Source organism: Megalopta genalis, chromosome 7 (genome assembly GCF_051020955.1).
Source record: "Megalopta genalis isolate 19385.01 chromosome 7, iyMegGena1_principal, whole genome shotgun sequence".
In the NCBI taxonomy this organism is placed as follows: domain Eukaryota; kingdom Metazoa; phylum Arthropoda; class Insecta; order Hymenoptera; family Halictidae; genus Megalopta; species Megalopta genalis.
Window position 1 is genome coordinate 13,130,479 of NC_135019.1, and position 16,530 is coordinate 13,147,008.

Here is a 16,530-nt window from a genome sequence, read left to right on the forward strand (position 1 = left end):
GAAAAACAACCAAAATTGAAATGCGTTTTTCGGCGGAAAACGCTTGTCTTCGAGAAACCGAGTTACAAAACACCGTCGTTGCAGCTACATTCGTCGTTATTGCAGCAAGCTTTGCAACTGCGACGTGTAGACGTTGATTGAATCACGCGTAATATCGAAGTAACCTCGATATGCTTTCCGCGAGGACCGAATGTCGGAATAGTTTCGCGCGCATGGAATCGAATCGAAAAGTGCAATTCATGCAGAAAAGCCGTGTTGCACGGTGAAGCGGCCTTGCACTTAGGCTGCGTCGGTGTCGTGCGGCAGTCGTGGCACAAATTTGTTCGCGCGAGTGTACGGGAGCGTGTGCGAGGTGAGTACCTACGCAGGCTATCGCGACGGACGACGAACGCGATGCGGCAGGAAGCACACGATTACGGGCCCGCTTTGGGGTCGTTCGTGCACGGTGCATCGGTGCATCGGTGCATCGGCGCATGCATGTGCGGCAGCTGCAGAGATGCGCGCAGTTTCACCGGTCGCAATCTCGCCGGCCCGATTTCGAAGGGGCGAGCACGCAACTGCGCTAATTATAGGTGCATACTCTAGCCTTTCTTTGCGACAAATCGTGGACCGGCAGGGAATGCATATACATACATACGTACGCGTGCACGCGGTCCGAGGATTGTCCCGGCTCCCGCGACGGCTAATTGAACTGTGTCATCGTCGGGCACGCGTCGAACCAATTATTCGTCTTCCACGTACCTCGGCTAATTAGCGGCGCGTCTTCGAATCTCGGATTCGAAGCGAGCACGATTTCCAAACTTTTCGCTCCAACGATTTTCTTACGGTGTTCGTGAGAACTTAGGCTAATCAGAGCTCTTAAGTATAATTTTATTCGGATCATCGTGTTAGAAATAAAGATTTTATCGAATCAAATTTATCATATTTTTTATATTTATCATATATTTATACATATTTATTTATATTTATATTATATTTTTATATTTATCATATATTTATTTATATTTATATTATATTTTTATATTTATCATATATTTATTTATATTTATATATATTTATCATATTTTTTGTCGATAAAATTTTATTCGACATTATCGAATACAAATTCATCTAGATACAAATTTTACCCGAATAAAATTCTATTCGAATAAAAATTTATTCGTACGGGAATTCATGCGGAATATACTCGATTTGAATGAAAATGATAGAATGTAAAGTGTTTTTTTTTCTCGTAGTTTCTTAAATGTTGCATCAGGAACTAGATCTAATCTTTCTACTAGTATAGAGGAGGACATCGGCAAATTTATAATTTTATAATATAATTAGTTGGAAATTGAACTGATCCTGAATGCACTCGTTTAAATGTATTCTTGTAAAATTACGTAAAAGCGAACGCAGCGGACAATAATTCCCATTATTATTCGAATAATTTTGCCGTCTCTGCTCGAATAGCTTCTTCGAATGAAAAATTATGCGCATAATAGATAGCGTCGCAAGTAGATAGAATCATTTACGACGAACAATGAATAATCGTTATTCGAATAAAATATTCGACTAAAAAGAATTCGTTCGGATAATTATGTTAAATAAATATTTATATTCGGACCAATTCGAATAATGTCCAAGTCCGACGCTAATAGTGATCGAATCGCATGTATCTGACTAAAGAAATACGTGCACATCTTTGGTAAGTGCATTGTAATTCAGTGTCCTTGATCTTATTGTATGAAAAAGTATAATGATTAATATAGAAATACAGAAGAAAGTAAAAGATTCCTTTACAGAGTTACTAAAATGAGGAAGAGAGACAGAGGCAGCAAGACGGGGATAGAAGTAGTAAATTTAAACATTATAAAATATAAAATATTTCAATTTTTACGCTTACTACAATAACGTCTGTATCTTGCAATTCTTTTTATTTCGCACACAAAGATTAAACGCTTCAAAGGTTAACAGACTGGATTTTTATCGGTTTGTGGCACGAGCATACTTGTCAACTATAAAAAGAAAACGTTTGCATTACCAAAAATTCAGAGAACATACGAAGTTGAAACTATGTTTCTTTTTTACCAAATTTCGATGTTACTCTGAAGTCAGAAAGAACTCATTCCTAATACATATAAAAATGAAACGAACGGGGGTACAATACTTACACTTCCAACGATTTTTTAAATATCATCAAATCTGATAATATCGAAATTATTTCACAACGTGGTAAGGTAACTGTTGTTGGTCAAAGTCGGCACACGATTGCAAATGCTTGAATTTCTAGTTACGCAGCAAGCGACGAAAGTTTTCGTCCTTACTTCGACTTGTACGAAATAATTGATGAAAGTGAGAGCTCGCTCCGCAGATCAGCAGTCTAATAATAACACTGCGACGATAAATAAAACGAGCGTATTTGTACTTAAGAAAACGGGCGACCGTACGTTGCGATAAGTGACAGAAAAATACGGTGACTCACGTATTTGTTCACGGGAGCCTATTGCATTTGCTGAAATTCCATGGAAGATTTCGGATCCCGTGCTAAAATTAAGAGGAACGAACGCGCCGCGGAACGATTCTAGAACGAAAGCGCAACCGCAGATGAATAAATAACCGTCGCGTAACGATTCGTTCGTTTCCGTCTTTTTTGGAAAGTGCACGCGCGAACAAACGCCGTGTGAGTCACTGCGAACGATCGGGCCGGGACCCGAGGAGTTGAGGAGTTCGATAAATCGCGTTAATTTGCACGTTTCTTTCGTGCCGAGATAATAGGACGAAAGCGCGCCGTCATTCGTCGAATTATGTAATCAACCTTTCAGTCGACCGTTTATCACGAAGCGTCACGAAATGTTCTTATGTAGTCCCGACATAACCTTCGCATCGAGCCGAGCCGATTAATTATCTGTGCCAAAAGATCGGGCTCGATCACATTTTTCGGCGTCGAACACGCCGATGAACGGGATCAACCTCAGTACACGTGTTCGTAGATCCAGATACGTATCTCGGGGATCCATAAGCACGAGATCCAGCAACTATCCGCGTCTCCGCATCGTGAAAAATTCACGGATTCGATCCGAAAAAAGTTCAAGGATTCGATCAGTTTGGGATCCAACGGTGCGATTTTAGAAACGTACGTACATGTGGATTCCAAATATTGAGTTGGCAACTAAGTAATTGTCGATTTCAGTTATACATGTCTCTCACTCCCATTTTTATGATATCCGTAAATGTTATATTATAAAATTATTATTATTATTATTATGTTATTTTTTATTATCCGTGAATGTTAGCAACTGGACAAATTGAAGCGGTCAAGGAAAAGGAAAAGGAAAAGCGACCAGAATTGGTCGATCGTAAAGGTGTCATTTTCCACCAGGACAATGCTAGGCCGCACACGTCTTTATTTTCTTTATTTTTTGTCCACTCGGCAAAAATTGATGGATATTGGTTGGGAATTGATGTTACACCCACCATATTAGCCCTGATCTCGCGCCATCGGATTACCACTTATTTCGATCTCTGGACAACTCCCTTCGTGGTAAAACTTTTAACGATGATGACGCTGTAAAATCTCACTTAACTCAGTTTTTGGCCGAAAAGGATCAGACTTTCTACGAGCGTGGAATTTTCAAGTTGTTAGAGAGATGGCAAAAGGTCATCGAACAAAATGGAAAATACATTACAGATTAAACTTCGTTCCAAGTAAAAAAAAATCTTTTATTTCATTGTGAACAAATCGGCAATTACTTAGTTGCCAACCCAATAGAATTAATGAATCTACAGTCGGAGACAAAAACATAACACTCCCTATTAATTTGACAATTTTTATTTAATGTATTTGGTCTACCGGAAAGTTCTGTCCTATAATGTCATTTCAAGTTTAACCCTAGAAAGATAACCATATGACAACGTACGTAAAAGATAACCATACGCTTCAGAGGCGCATGCTTTTCTAAGGCGTCAATTTTATACTAACAATGGATATTTATTTAAGTTAATCTAGTCATTTTAAAGGTTTGGCATTATTGTAAAAATAAAATGCATTTATATTATATTTTTTTATATTTTAAGTAATTTTAAACTTAAATCACTAGACCTCTATGAAAAATTAACAAAAATCAACAGTCTTCGCAGGCGCCTCTGCGTCGTAGGTTATCTTTCTCGGGTTAAATACGTATGCGCGTGTTCATTTGAGCCATGCATTTTTCAAAAATGGTATTTACAAATCGTCATCGCGCTGGCGAGAGGTCGTAAATATCGATAGGAATTGTATTGTACAATGTATATTATTAAATGTATGAAAAATGTATTATTTTCTTTACGATACTGAGGTTTATTACACGCACATTTTTGGACCATTTTTCTGTACAAGTTTTAGTCGGGTAAACTAAAATATCAACATTCGATACGATTTTATCTGGAAGCGCGTAAAAATTGAATTAATTAATGGCACAAAATGATAAGACAAGCACTGTTTATGGCAATGATCGACAATTTCGAACACTTGATGACTGAAAAAAATGCGTGGTGCAAGAATGTTGCAAACGACGAAAGGACGTTAAAAATGAAGTTTGAATACTAAACGAAATTCGATAAATTCGTGTTGCAACTTTCGTGTTGTTCGCGCATGTTTTATCATATTCCCTATTAATTGTATTCAATTTTTACGTTTCTCCAGATAAAATCCTATCAAACGATACTTTCGTTTATCCGACTAAAACTTACAAGCAAAAATAGTGCAAAAAAATCTACACCTAACAATTCTTATTACCGTTACATATTAAACGAAAATTGTGAGATTAATTGAGTGTTTTATCTTTTTGTCCTTAACCATAAGAAGGTCCAAAAAGGATCCATTGACTCGTATCAAAATCCAGGGGATTCAAAGGGGATCCGTGGATTCCAAAATGCTCGAGATTTACTATCTTCGTGAGTCTAAAAGGGGTTCGTAAAGTCTGAAATAAGTCCTCAGGGTCTAAAACCGGAGTACACATTGTGCCCTTGGGTCTAAAATACTCTAAAAGTAGATCCAAGAGGTCCCTTAGCAGTCCATGAAGTCCAAAGGGATTCCGCAAGGTCCTTCCATTCATTCGTTTCGTCTTCCGTTAGATGTTAGCTAGCATTTCCATTGACAAAGCTTTCGGATCGTTCGACTAGATACGGGTCGGTGAGGAAAACCAGAGGCGAAAAGCGGAAAATTGTTGTACTAGAGCATCCGGCGAGACGGGAGTGCACACCTGACGTCTCGATCGTAAAGGAAAGAGACGGCGAAGCGATAAAATCTCGCGGTACACCTGTTTATCGGGAACAGTGATTTATGAACATCGCCGACGAAAACTGTGCTTAATCAGACCTATTCGATAGGTATCGAGGTCAAAATCCAAGTTCGATCGAGGAAACTTTGGATCCCGGTACGTAATCTACCGTAGGAACCTTTACTCACGACTTGCAGACAGACCTGGGAGTATTGCAAATAGTAAATGAAGTACCGCTGTTTGCATGAAATAATATTTCAAGATTTATCTGACGTCATAGATATAAGTACATGGATTGAAAGTAGTTATTTATATGTAGTGACAAAGAAAAGTATTAATCGAAATATAGTATTTTCTTGAGAGGTAACTGAAAATTATTCTGTGAAATAGTATTTCACGTGTCTAAATTTCTATTAATTATTTGAAATTCTACAAACATACGTTGTTTTGAAAAATAAGCTTTTTCTTATATTTCTCTGAATTAATAAATGCAATTGGAATATTTAACATCACTTTTACAAATGTAAAAACGAACGCAAAGACACGAAGACATGAAACGTTTCATTTCACGCAAAATGAAGAAAATATTTATATATATATATACACACAACACATATTTTATATATAATATATATGTATATGTATTTTCTATGTAAATATATATGTATATTCAGTTATACAATTTTATATGTATATATATAACATTATTTATATATACATATCTATATTTTAAATACTTGTTATGCGTATCACAGTATTTCATTGAATACAAAAATAAATTACTATTTCAAACGAATCATTTGTCACAGTGTAGTTGAAATATTTATACCTAGTTGAAATATTTTCACCGAGGTCTGCTCACGGATTACGCGCAAAGGTGAAATGAATCGAGCCGCGCAGCGTTTGCGTTTCCACTTTTAATCGCAATTAAATGAAACTATTGATCATCGAAACACTAGCGACCCCGTTGCAGCGTCAGCGGTTCCGTTCGTAGAACGAAGAAACAAAAGTTCTTTGCGGGAAGTTTCGTCCCCGTAAAAGATCGGATTGAAAAGCGATCAAGTGCACGCGCACTTGTCGAAGCGTTGATAAATGTTTCTCGCCTCGACGTGGCTCCTATCGTTGTACCTAAACGAGTGTTTGTAAATACTGACGACGTCATAATTTGCTTCCTATCAATCACGCTATCTGACTTAATTCTCGGTCTCTCGATCGTGTTGTTACGGTGGTGCGATACAATTCTATTTTACGGAGAACGATTTCTCAATCGCTGCTATCTCGATAGACAGCGCGAGCGGCAGACCCGTTACTATTCGACGGAACCCTTCTTGTGACACCAATCTCTGGATCACAGAACTTTCCGTGTTTCAATCCCGCTTTTAACGCTGAACCTATCGAGGTCTAAAAGCGACTGACAAAAATTCTTTCATAAGAATTACAAGTTAGAATTTATCCAAATATATTCAACAATTTTTAACAGAAGCAGCTTTATCACTTCAATAATTATGAAATCAGAAATGTAAAACCGATCGTTTAGGTTTAGTGTTAAAGAGTTTATATCGATACGACGCTAAAAATATTTCCGTAACATTGGGCTAATCACGATATGTAGTATCAAAGTGGGAGTGTATTATATACATTAGTAGTGACACATACGTAGTGACGCGCTAATACACTCAAAATTCTTTACTGTGCTCTGACGAGACTTCTTCCAAGATATGACAGTAGCATTCGGTTCCCGTATTAAAAATTACATACTGATAATCAGACCGCGGATTTGTATGCAAAATAAAAATTGTTCGCATCAAATTGCAAGGAATAGAAACCAAGAGTGACAATTTAATTTTTACTCTATTTTAAATCGCAGCTGCACAATTTATCCGTAAATGCATAAAATCCGCAGTCTATTAATAACATCGAAAGAGTGCAACGCAAACATCGTCTTGCCGCTAGGCACAGCGATTGTCCCACGCCTTTCAACTCGCATAATTATGAAGACTCGCTACAAAAATACCAAATCTTCAAACGTTGCATAATGGAAGAAAAATTGCCGACATTATGATCGTAAGTAATCAGAGGTCATACCTCGTGTCAAGCAATTATTCAATTGTTATCTTCGTATGCGTCATTAAAACATCTAAGGAATCACACTTCATTTTATTCTGTAAACAATCGTGTAACAATATAACAGCGTAACAATACGCGCAAAAATGGATATCATTGAAAAATCCTTAAGAAGAGTCTAGAAATATCGTTGCAGCGTATATTGTACAATAATTATTTTTACTAACTTTTATAAACGATAGTATTTTCTTTCGTATAACTTTCATTTTATAATTTTATTATACACTGTACGGCTGATTCAACTCTTTAAATCGTGACTTTATCAATGTCAATGATTTTGAAGTTTTGATTGATTTCGTTTTCTCGCTTGAACGTTGCAGGCCGAACCTCGTTAATTATTTCGTGTCATTGCGAGAAATCTCACATTATAGCGTTAAGATTACTATTGTATCAAGGACTCGCGCACGTAAAAATATAAATTCAACTTTGTTTTCCCTTATCTGTTACTTTCTCTTGGTACCAAACGATTTTCCAGCGAACGAATGACTAAATGAATCAATCAATTATCTCGCAATGAAAATAGCGATAAATCGTATCAACGTTGACAAGCAGGCTGCTAATTTCTACGCGGAACAACTCCTCTTTTTCCATTGAATTTCACCTGCTCGTTCTTGCGAGAAACACGCGGAGCATATCAGAAGAGCCAAGAAAAAGACAAGAAAAGGGAAAAATCGATTTCGTCTTGTTTATCGCGAGCAACGCTTCGAGCTAAACCGAGTTTATCTCGCCGCGGTGCGTTATCCGTCTAGAGTTCATGGAATTTCGGTTCACCTGTACCGAAAGGAGTTGCGCAGGGGGGGGGGGCACAGTTTTCTTATCGCGTTAGCTTGATAAAGCCGATTACTTGTTCGCAGACGGAAATCGTTCGAATGCACGCCGACTACAGCCGACCGAGGCACCTCTGGATGCGTCTCGATCTAACGTAGATCGTTCCCTCCCGGTGAATCACGTACAAACGCGGCCGACTATTACTTTTGACCCGAGTCCTTGCTTTTTCTACGTACCCTCCCTCATCTTCAACGTCGCCGCGCGCATTCTTATTTTTCCCTTTGTTCATTCAGTTGACGAGTCACGTCGATTTCTTTTAGTCCCGATCGTATTCTGGCACGTAGTCGAGCTTTCGGTCGCGCGAACCTCGACGATTATCTTTCGCTCAACACGTGCACGCCTCGGATATAGCCGCGCGTCTCGATCCCGAGCACAGAGAAGCCAGGCGTCGCGTCGGGTTTGAAAACTGTTACTTTAACGCATAATTTATTTGCATTTCGAACGGAACTTTGTACGCTCGTTCTGACAGTAACGCAGAAAATAATCATTTCAAACGACACGCTCAGTGATCCGTTCGACCAGAAAAGTTGGCAGAAAACTTATTTTATTCGGCTTCGTGAGAATAAAAATACGCACTTGGGAATGAAATAACGTTGTTATTGACAACAATTTCGCAAACAAATGCGACGAATAATAAGATTACAAACATAACAGATTTACAAAAGTTTATGAATATTATATGTTTGTTTACATTATTTCATTCACACTCTTCGTCGAACTCATCTGTTTCTGAGTTATCTACCGCTATCTATGTCTGTCTCGTGTTCTTAAAAATTTAATTAACACAAATTGTTGTGAGAGCATGAATTGACAGCTGATTCTTTCTGCTTTATAAACAGAAACCCGTACCTACTGATTCGATCGACGAAAACAAGCATATCTATATGAATCGTTTGAACTGAACACTGAATTATTGGTAATTTGTTGATATCGCGAAAACACAGGTAATGCAGAACATAATATTCAATGGAAAGTGAAGTATATTTAAATGGCTTCTGTAAAATGTAAATGCATCTTTTTCGTCAGTTATAAAGTCCTAGACGAAATAAACAATTTATATACATATACATATACGTATGTTTTCCAAACATATCTCACAGAATTTCTACCTTACATAAGATGTTTGTAATCGACGAGTTTTCTAGTCCAAATATTTACTACGCGATGTCAAAGCCCGTCGGTAGCTTTCGCATAATGTATGTATGTTGAATGATCCACTTTTAATCTACCTCTGGCGACTGAAACAAATGTCGGATTCAAAGATTAATGCTTGAAACGACTTCGACAACAAAGACCTCCGATTGCAGGAGAACCGCGTGCAGTGGTAGCTCTCGCGAAATGTAACTACAGTAAATTCTCCCTAATTGACTGTCAGCTTGGAAACAAAAGTTGACAATTTGGGAAGAGGAGATACGACCATTCGAGCCTCGCGGTTCGTTTTTATAATTGTTGACGATCGGTAACTATAAAAACGAGCCAGGCTCAAATAATCGTACCTCTTCTTCCGAAATTGTCCATTTTTGTGTTTAAGCCGAGGATCAATTAGGGAGAATTTGCTGGATTCGTTTGAAGTTTTTCAGAAACCGTGCGCACCTTTATCGCGATATCTTGACGGTTTTCGCAGTGTTTATCTGCGAACGGTGTTGATAAAGCAGATCCTTGTGTGCAGGGACAGCGTTTCCACAGAGAGGCGTAATAAAACTTACGTAATGCGAATCATTTGTTATTTGTTCGAAAAACTGATTATCGTCCGGTAACAAAGGGATTTTGTTGCTCTGCTCGGAGATATTGAAACGGAGATAATGATCCTGAACACCTGAGGTTACATCTGTGTTTGTTTCGCAATCCCTATAAACGTCATTTCATTTTCTATTTACGCTGACTCGTCGAATTTCATATCTCATGGAGATACAGTAAATTCTCCGTAAGTTTCCTTCAAGCTTGTAAACAAAAATGGACAATTTGGGAAGAGGAGATACGATGTCTTGAGCCTCGCATCTCGTTTTTTTTTTTATAATCGTCGACAATCGGCAACTACAAAAATGAGCCGCGAGCCTCGAATAAACGTATCTCCTCTTTTCCAAATTGCGCATTTTCGTTTGCAAGCTGAAAGAAAATTAGGGAGAATTTACTGTACCGTCCACATTAATTTCTAAACTATCGACGTGCAATAAAAAATCAATTAAGATTTCCCATCGAAATATGTGCACGCAGTGTACAGACTAAACTTTCGTACAAAGATTTTCTATGAATCTGTAAAAACGATACGACACTTCGCACAATTCTCTTCCAAAATTCATACATTTATAGTAGACGCCAGTTTTTAAAATACAAGTAAACGTGCATATTAACAAAAATGAATTGCGTTGTTGAGTCTTCGTTCGCCACAAAGAGTTTTCTAATTCAGCGAGTTAGAATTATCGCAGCGCAAGTATTAGTTTCGTCGTTGTAAAATAGTATTTATTATTTATTAAAATGCGGTATTGATTACTGACCAAACTTATTGTTAGAATAACTTAAAATTAAATTAATTTGCGGTAACCGTATAATTTATTTCGCTTGTCTTTGTAACATTTTTGTATGTATGGATTACATTTTTAGACGCGAGTCAAAATTTTCGATAATGTAAATTCTCAATCATTACACTATGATTCTAATCCACTCCTCTATCTTTTCTAAACAACATTCTAGCCCCGTTTTAAAGGATGTACGAATACCGTTTACACCGGAGTTAACACAGATTTTCTAGAACAAAAATTATCAATCGATTATCAGCATTATTAGCGTTATCGGTTAACGTAGAACATCGTGATTTGTATACGAGACTTTATAGAGGTCGTCTACGCGTAGAAAATTGTACACAAGGTGTCATGTAAGTGTATCTATCCCATGAAAATTTCGTGAATCTATCATGGTCGGATGGCGCGTGTCCGTTCGTTTCGAAACGGTTCACGCTGGCTTCCACGGGACGCGTCGAGAATATCGTTCTTGGAAACGGTACCAAGGAAAATCTGTGATTTTTACAAAAGCAGGCCACGTAGCCAACACCGCGATTGTTCATGAATCATTCATAATGCATGAGATAATCGCGACGAGCACTGAAGTCAGCTGTTGACGAATGCGTCTGCAGCCATCGCGCTCGCGTTCCTCTTCCCGTCCCGTCGCGCCGTCCGCCTCGGCCAACAGAAAAACCGAAACCTCGTTTCGTCTCATCAAAACGTAGTTATCGCAAGCGCTGTTGCGTCTCGTAAAATCGTCAAACAAAATATCTTTCCTCTTAGGTGCAGCTGTTCGTTTCAACATTCGGATTATCTGCTGCTTTCCGTATAAAACAATCGGCGAACGAAATTCAATCTGGGCGCGCGCTGATCCTGTTTCGTAATGCATTTCTTTTAACAATCATTATACAGTAAATTCTCCCGAATTTTCCTTCAGCTTATAAACATAAATGGGCGATTTTGCGAAGAGGAGATACGATTATTCGAGCTTCATGGCTCGTTTATACAGTTGTCGACAATCGGAGACTATAAAAACGAGACACAAGGCTCGAATAATCGTTTTTCCTCCTCCCAAATTGACCTTTTTCGTTTACAAGCTGAAGGACAATTGGGGAGAATTTACTGTACATTGAGTGACGTTTACATTTAGACACCTTTTAAAATGAAATGACTTTTCCAAAACTTAACTTCTTTTGAAACGTCGGACCGACTGGTTTACTAGACAATGAATGAAATAATTTTTGCAATAATTGCAGTTGGTTGGAATGACAAAAAAGATTAAAGAAGCGTGTTTTTTTCAACTTTTTTTATCTGTGCCTATAACGATAATTGAAAGTATGCGTTTTGTATTAACGTTTTTATGTGCCATGGTTTCTTACAGATATTGGTCGAAAGTCGTGAGAAACTGTAATTTTCGTTATCTTTAATTGCTCGCAGCTCGTAACTGGGATTGCGGATTTTATGCATTTATCACAAAAATGTGTAGACGTCATTCGAAGCAGCAGACATATTAAAAGTATTTATGAATATTTAGTATTTATTATCTAATTTTATTATTTAGATAATTAAATATTATCCATTTATCTATTATTTATTATTTAAGTATTTATAAATAAATATTCTATAAATATTCTATTTCATGCAATATCGATGCGCACGATTTTTATTTTGCCTAAAGATCTACAGTCTGATCATAACAAATCGCATTGTTAAAATTTCCATCGTAAGTTCAGACAAAAAAGGTTGAAGAACATTATTTTTGATTTTCTTTGACTTCTCAAACAATTGTAATTTTTACAAAAATTGTTCTATTCATCGTCCGGTAAACTACTCGATCTGACATTTAAAAAAAAGAATTCAAGTCATTCGGTATAATTTTCGAACAGTTGTCGTTTGTATTGTACAACGACAAGATTAAGTTTATTTAAGCTTCGATCAAATTTTTATGATAACGTATGCTTGAATGAAAACGATCATCTAAAACTATCTCATAGAATGATTTTTATAGCATCAGTAATTGTATTAATAAGGGAACATCGGAAACCATTTTGGTGTTTGGTTTGGCGTTAAAAGACTTTTACGAAACGATTTCTTCGCCGTGCTTACGGACGCGTCAAAACGGAGAAATAATCGTGTCTCGTGTGTCTCGATCTAGGATTACAGGTTGACGGGAAAAAATCTGATTTATTGGCCGATTGTTGGAAGAACCGGTGCCACAGTGTATCGCAGAGACGGTCGAAAGGGCCGCGAGGGCAGCATCTCTGCCAAGAATGCCGGCACGATAGCCGAACTTGGTTGAAAATCGATAAAAGGGTACGGCCGGGCTCGTCGTGACTATAAATCACATTATGTAAATGGCCGGTGACGTTTCATTGACTGCGACCCGATACAATTTGCAATCGTATCGCGTCCGATACGTAACGAGGAACTGGATTGGAACTGGATCGAAAATAACTACGGCATTCCTCGGGGCCGACTATCGGCGCAACGTTTTTAACCGTGACCAGACGCAACACGACGAAACGCGACGCATCGCGGGCGTTTGAAATAAACCGTAATCCGCCGGCTGTTTGCATAAATCTTTTTCGAGCATCGACGAGTTAATCGACTATTCCGATTGCCTAGAAGGGGCGCGTGTTGCGCGGAGAACCGCATAAATTATGAACCGATCGCCCCGAGGTGTTCTCGCGGCGAACGAAAGCAAGCGACGCTCGACGAGACTTTCTAACGAGCAAACGAGGACTTCCGGTTTCGCGAGCATCGATCGCCAGTTCCACGAAACGCGATCTCGTCCGCGAAATCGATCGTTTCTGCGAGCGACACATTGCTGAAACTTCGCTCGAAATCGCGTGCTACAGTACGACACGGTGCGCACGAAATTAGGGGCTGTTTATGGGGTTATTATAGGCTAGGAGCTTTTTCATACTTTTTTTCTTACGAACAAGCTATGCAACCTCTTGCATCGAAATTTTTCATATACAGGGTGGTTGATCTAAACGTTTCCACCTATCTCCACCAATAGCGACGTTACAAAAAGTTTTCTTCTATGGTATTTGACTGGTACCAAGAGACGAATACGATGCGAAAAGTAGCTTTTTTCGAGGTCATTTTCGTAGTTGTTTTCAAGCTCATCGATGTTGATTTCGATACGAGTGTATATATATATATATATATATATATATATATATATATATATATATATATATTTATCTAATAAGGGAGGCTTCGTAGATGTCCAATTAGTTTTGGAACGCTAACGATTAGAAGTTACCTCTTCCCAATTAATACGAGTGTCATTCGCCTGAAAAATTTGATAGTCGTTCGAAAAACGGAGTCAAAGTCTGCCGTATGTTGTAAGTAGCTCCGAAAATGGCTTTAAGGGTAAGCAAAATTTTATGATTATTACGCAGATAAAAGAAAACTGAGAAATTTGAAAAATGAGAAATATTATATTGCTTTAGTTTTCCTACGTCGGATAGAAACATTAGAAATGCATTAACGTGCATATTAGCACGTGTATGAAGTAACTGTATAATGCGGTATAAACATAAGAATGTTTAATGATAATGTATAATAAGTAAGAAGATAAATATATTTTTGTCCGTACGTACATTCATACACCTTCATCGGTGTACCAGCGAAAGAATAGATAAAGAAAAAAAAAGTTCAACATCCACCATTAGGATCGAGACCCAAGCTTCCCTTTTTTATTCCATTTATGTATTCTACTCGCACGAACGTCGAGGCTATTCATAGCGGACTTTGACTCCGTTTTTCTAACGAATATCACATTTTCCGGTCGACTGATGCTCGTCGTTAGTTAACAGAGGATGTTCGCGAATCGTTATTTTTTGCAAGATTAATTGGATATCTGAAAAACTTCCTTTGTAAAAAAGCACGCGCAAAGTTGGTGGAGATTTCAGTAATCGGTTTGCTAATTTCGAATTTGTTCGAAAAGATCAAAAGACCTCTAAATTTGACATCCTGTTCACGAGATAAAGGCGACTTTTGTCCCGGAAAATTTCAAGAACGTAACGTTTCTTGAAACCACGCCTACAAAATGAACTTTGATCCAAGACGGTGTCTTTAAAACCGACGCGTTAATTAGCTGCCAATCATCGCACCTTAATAGCGCGTAAAAATCTTCAAAGGACAGCGAAATCCAGGTAACACTAATCGAAATCGATATTAACACTTGTTAGCGAAGTATTTATTTGACAGCTACCGAAATCAACGCTTGTTATCGAAGTATTTATTTGGAAGCCTATGAAATCGACGCTTGTTATCGAAGTATTTATTTCGAAGCTATCGAAACGAACACTTTGCTATCGAAGTATTTATTTGGAAGCTACTGGAACGATTCGTAAAGTAGATCCAATTCCGTCGAATTTGTCCGCGAACTTGTGAATTTCCGTAAATCGTCGCGGTCTGGTTGCCGCGTTAATTAATAAGATAAGCAGTCGAATGTGCCGCGGTAAAGAGACGGTGATTATGTTCGTTGTACAACGCGAACGAAAACTCAATTTCCCGAGACAAGCGGACGGAGAATTCCGTTTCCCGGGAGAGCTTGAAGTTCGAGCGGAAAATTCGTAAGCCGGGGAGAGAGACGGCATTAAATACATATAAACTAACGAATTGAGTGGTGCGTACACAACCTGACATGGATAGTGCAAATGCAATTTCGTTGTACGCTTTCGAGCGCCGTCAATCAGACCGTGAATCGATCGATCGGCTTCGACCGGGCTCTTTTTTCCATTTGCCCCGTGATCCGTTCTCGATCAGCTAAAAACGAAGAAATCCGTCATTTCACAGGACTCCAGAATAAAAGCAACACCGTGGCTGTGTCGTCGAGCGGTGATCAAGTGCCACTCGAGCGCAGTGGAAAATGGGACAGGGGAAATTTCTACGTGTGCACCACCGCCATTTTAGAAATGCGAGAACACCCACACAGGAACCAACACACCCACAGCGATCAGATTATTAGAACCGCGTGCACGAATCGATGATTTTACATTAAACATTTTTAAACTATCAAACATATTTCTCGCGAAGCACTGCGGCTCGAACGCCGTGTACTTAGGATTGTACACGATGACTTATTATTTCAAATAATAGATTACTTTATTTCATAATAATTTGGATGCCTGGGATCATTTTCGAAATAACATCGTTAGAAATATTATTTTTAATATCATGTTATCTTATTTCATAATTATTGTCATGTGTGATCATTTTTGAAGTAACATTATTTCAAAACAACGTGTTATTTTATTTTATAGTTGTTTTGAAGTAATTATTTGAGATAATTGTGAAATTCTTGTTGGCTAAATATGTATATGATGATCTAATTGTCAACTCAGAGCGAGTCTGGCTTATATTAATAACCTCATTGACATTTATGAAAGATAAAAGATAAAAATAAAATGTAATAAAATATATTTTTCTGAGAAACAACACTCCGATCTTCCACCTTCCATCTTATGCACCAATGGAACAATTACATTTTCTTTCGCGACAATATTAGATGGAACCAGATAAAGATCTCTTAAGAATAAATTCAAGGAATGAATTTTGCTCTAAAATTGCTGTAAAAATTTTGTTAAACGATATCCGTTACATATTTCAATGATCATATTTATATTTATAATAATAGAGTTCTCCTTAACAGTTTGACAGCCACGTCATCAATATGTGGGTGACAGAATTATTTTCCTAGATTTGACAATTTATTTTTACGCTAATCTATCGTATCTTCTCAATTTCATTAGAATCCGCAAAACGTAAAAATATTATTAAAAATTTTGATTCGATGCTAGTAAACTGTTCAAGCAAATTGACAT

At 37.8% G+C, this 16,530-nt stretch overlaps 2 long non-coding RNA genes across 3 annotated transcripts; one reads left to right on the forward strand and one right to left on the reverse strand.

Annotated features, from left to right (window-relative positions):
- The first annotated feature begins 235 nt into the window (after positions 1-235).
- LOC117221644 (uncharacterized) lies at positions 236-16,128 on the forward strand. Of its 2 annotated transcripts, none has more exons than XR_004490543.2 (2): positions 236-352; positions 15,503-16,128. It is a non-coding gene; the product is annotated as an uncharacterized LOC117221644 (long non-coding RNA). The 2 variants fall into 2 exon arrangements; XR_013033814.1 differs by having other exon boundaries at positions 264-572.
- Positions 1,900-2,823, reverse strand: LOC143259814 (uncharacterized). Its single transcript, XR_013033816.1, has 3 exons — positions 2,465-2,823; positions 2,154-2,374; positions 1,900-1,997 (listed from the first exon to the last, which is right to left on the reverse strand). It is a non-coding gene; the product is annotated as an uncharacterized LOC143259814 (long non-coding RNA).
- Positions 16,129-16,530: the final 402 nt, after the last annotated feature.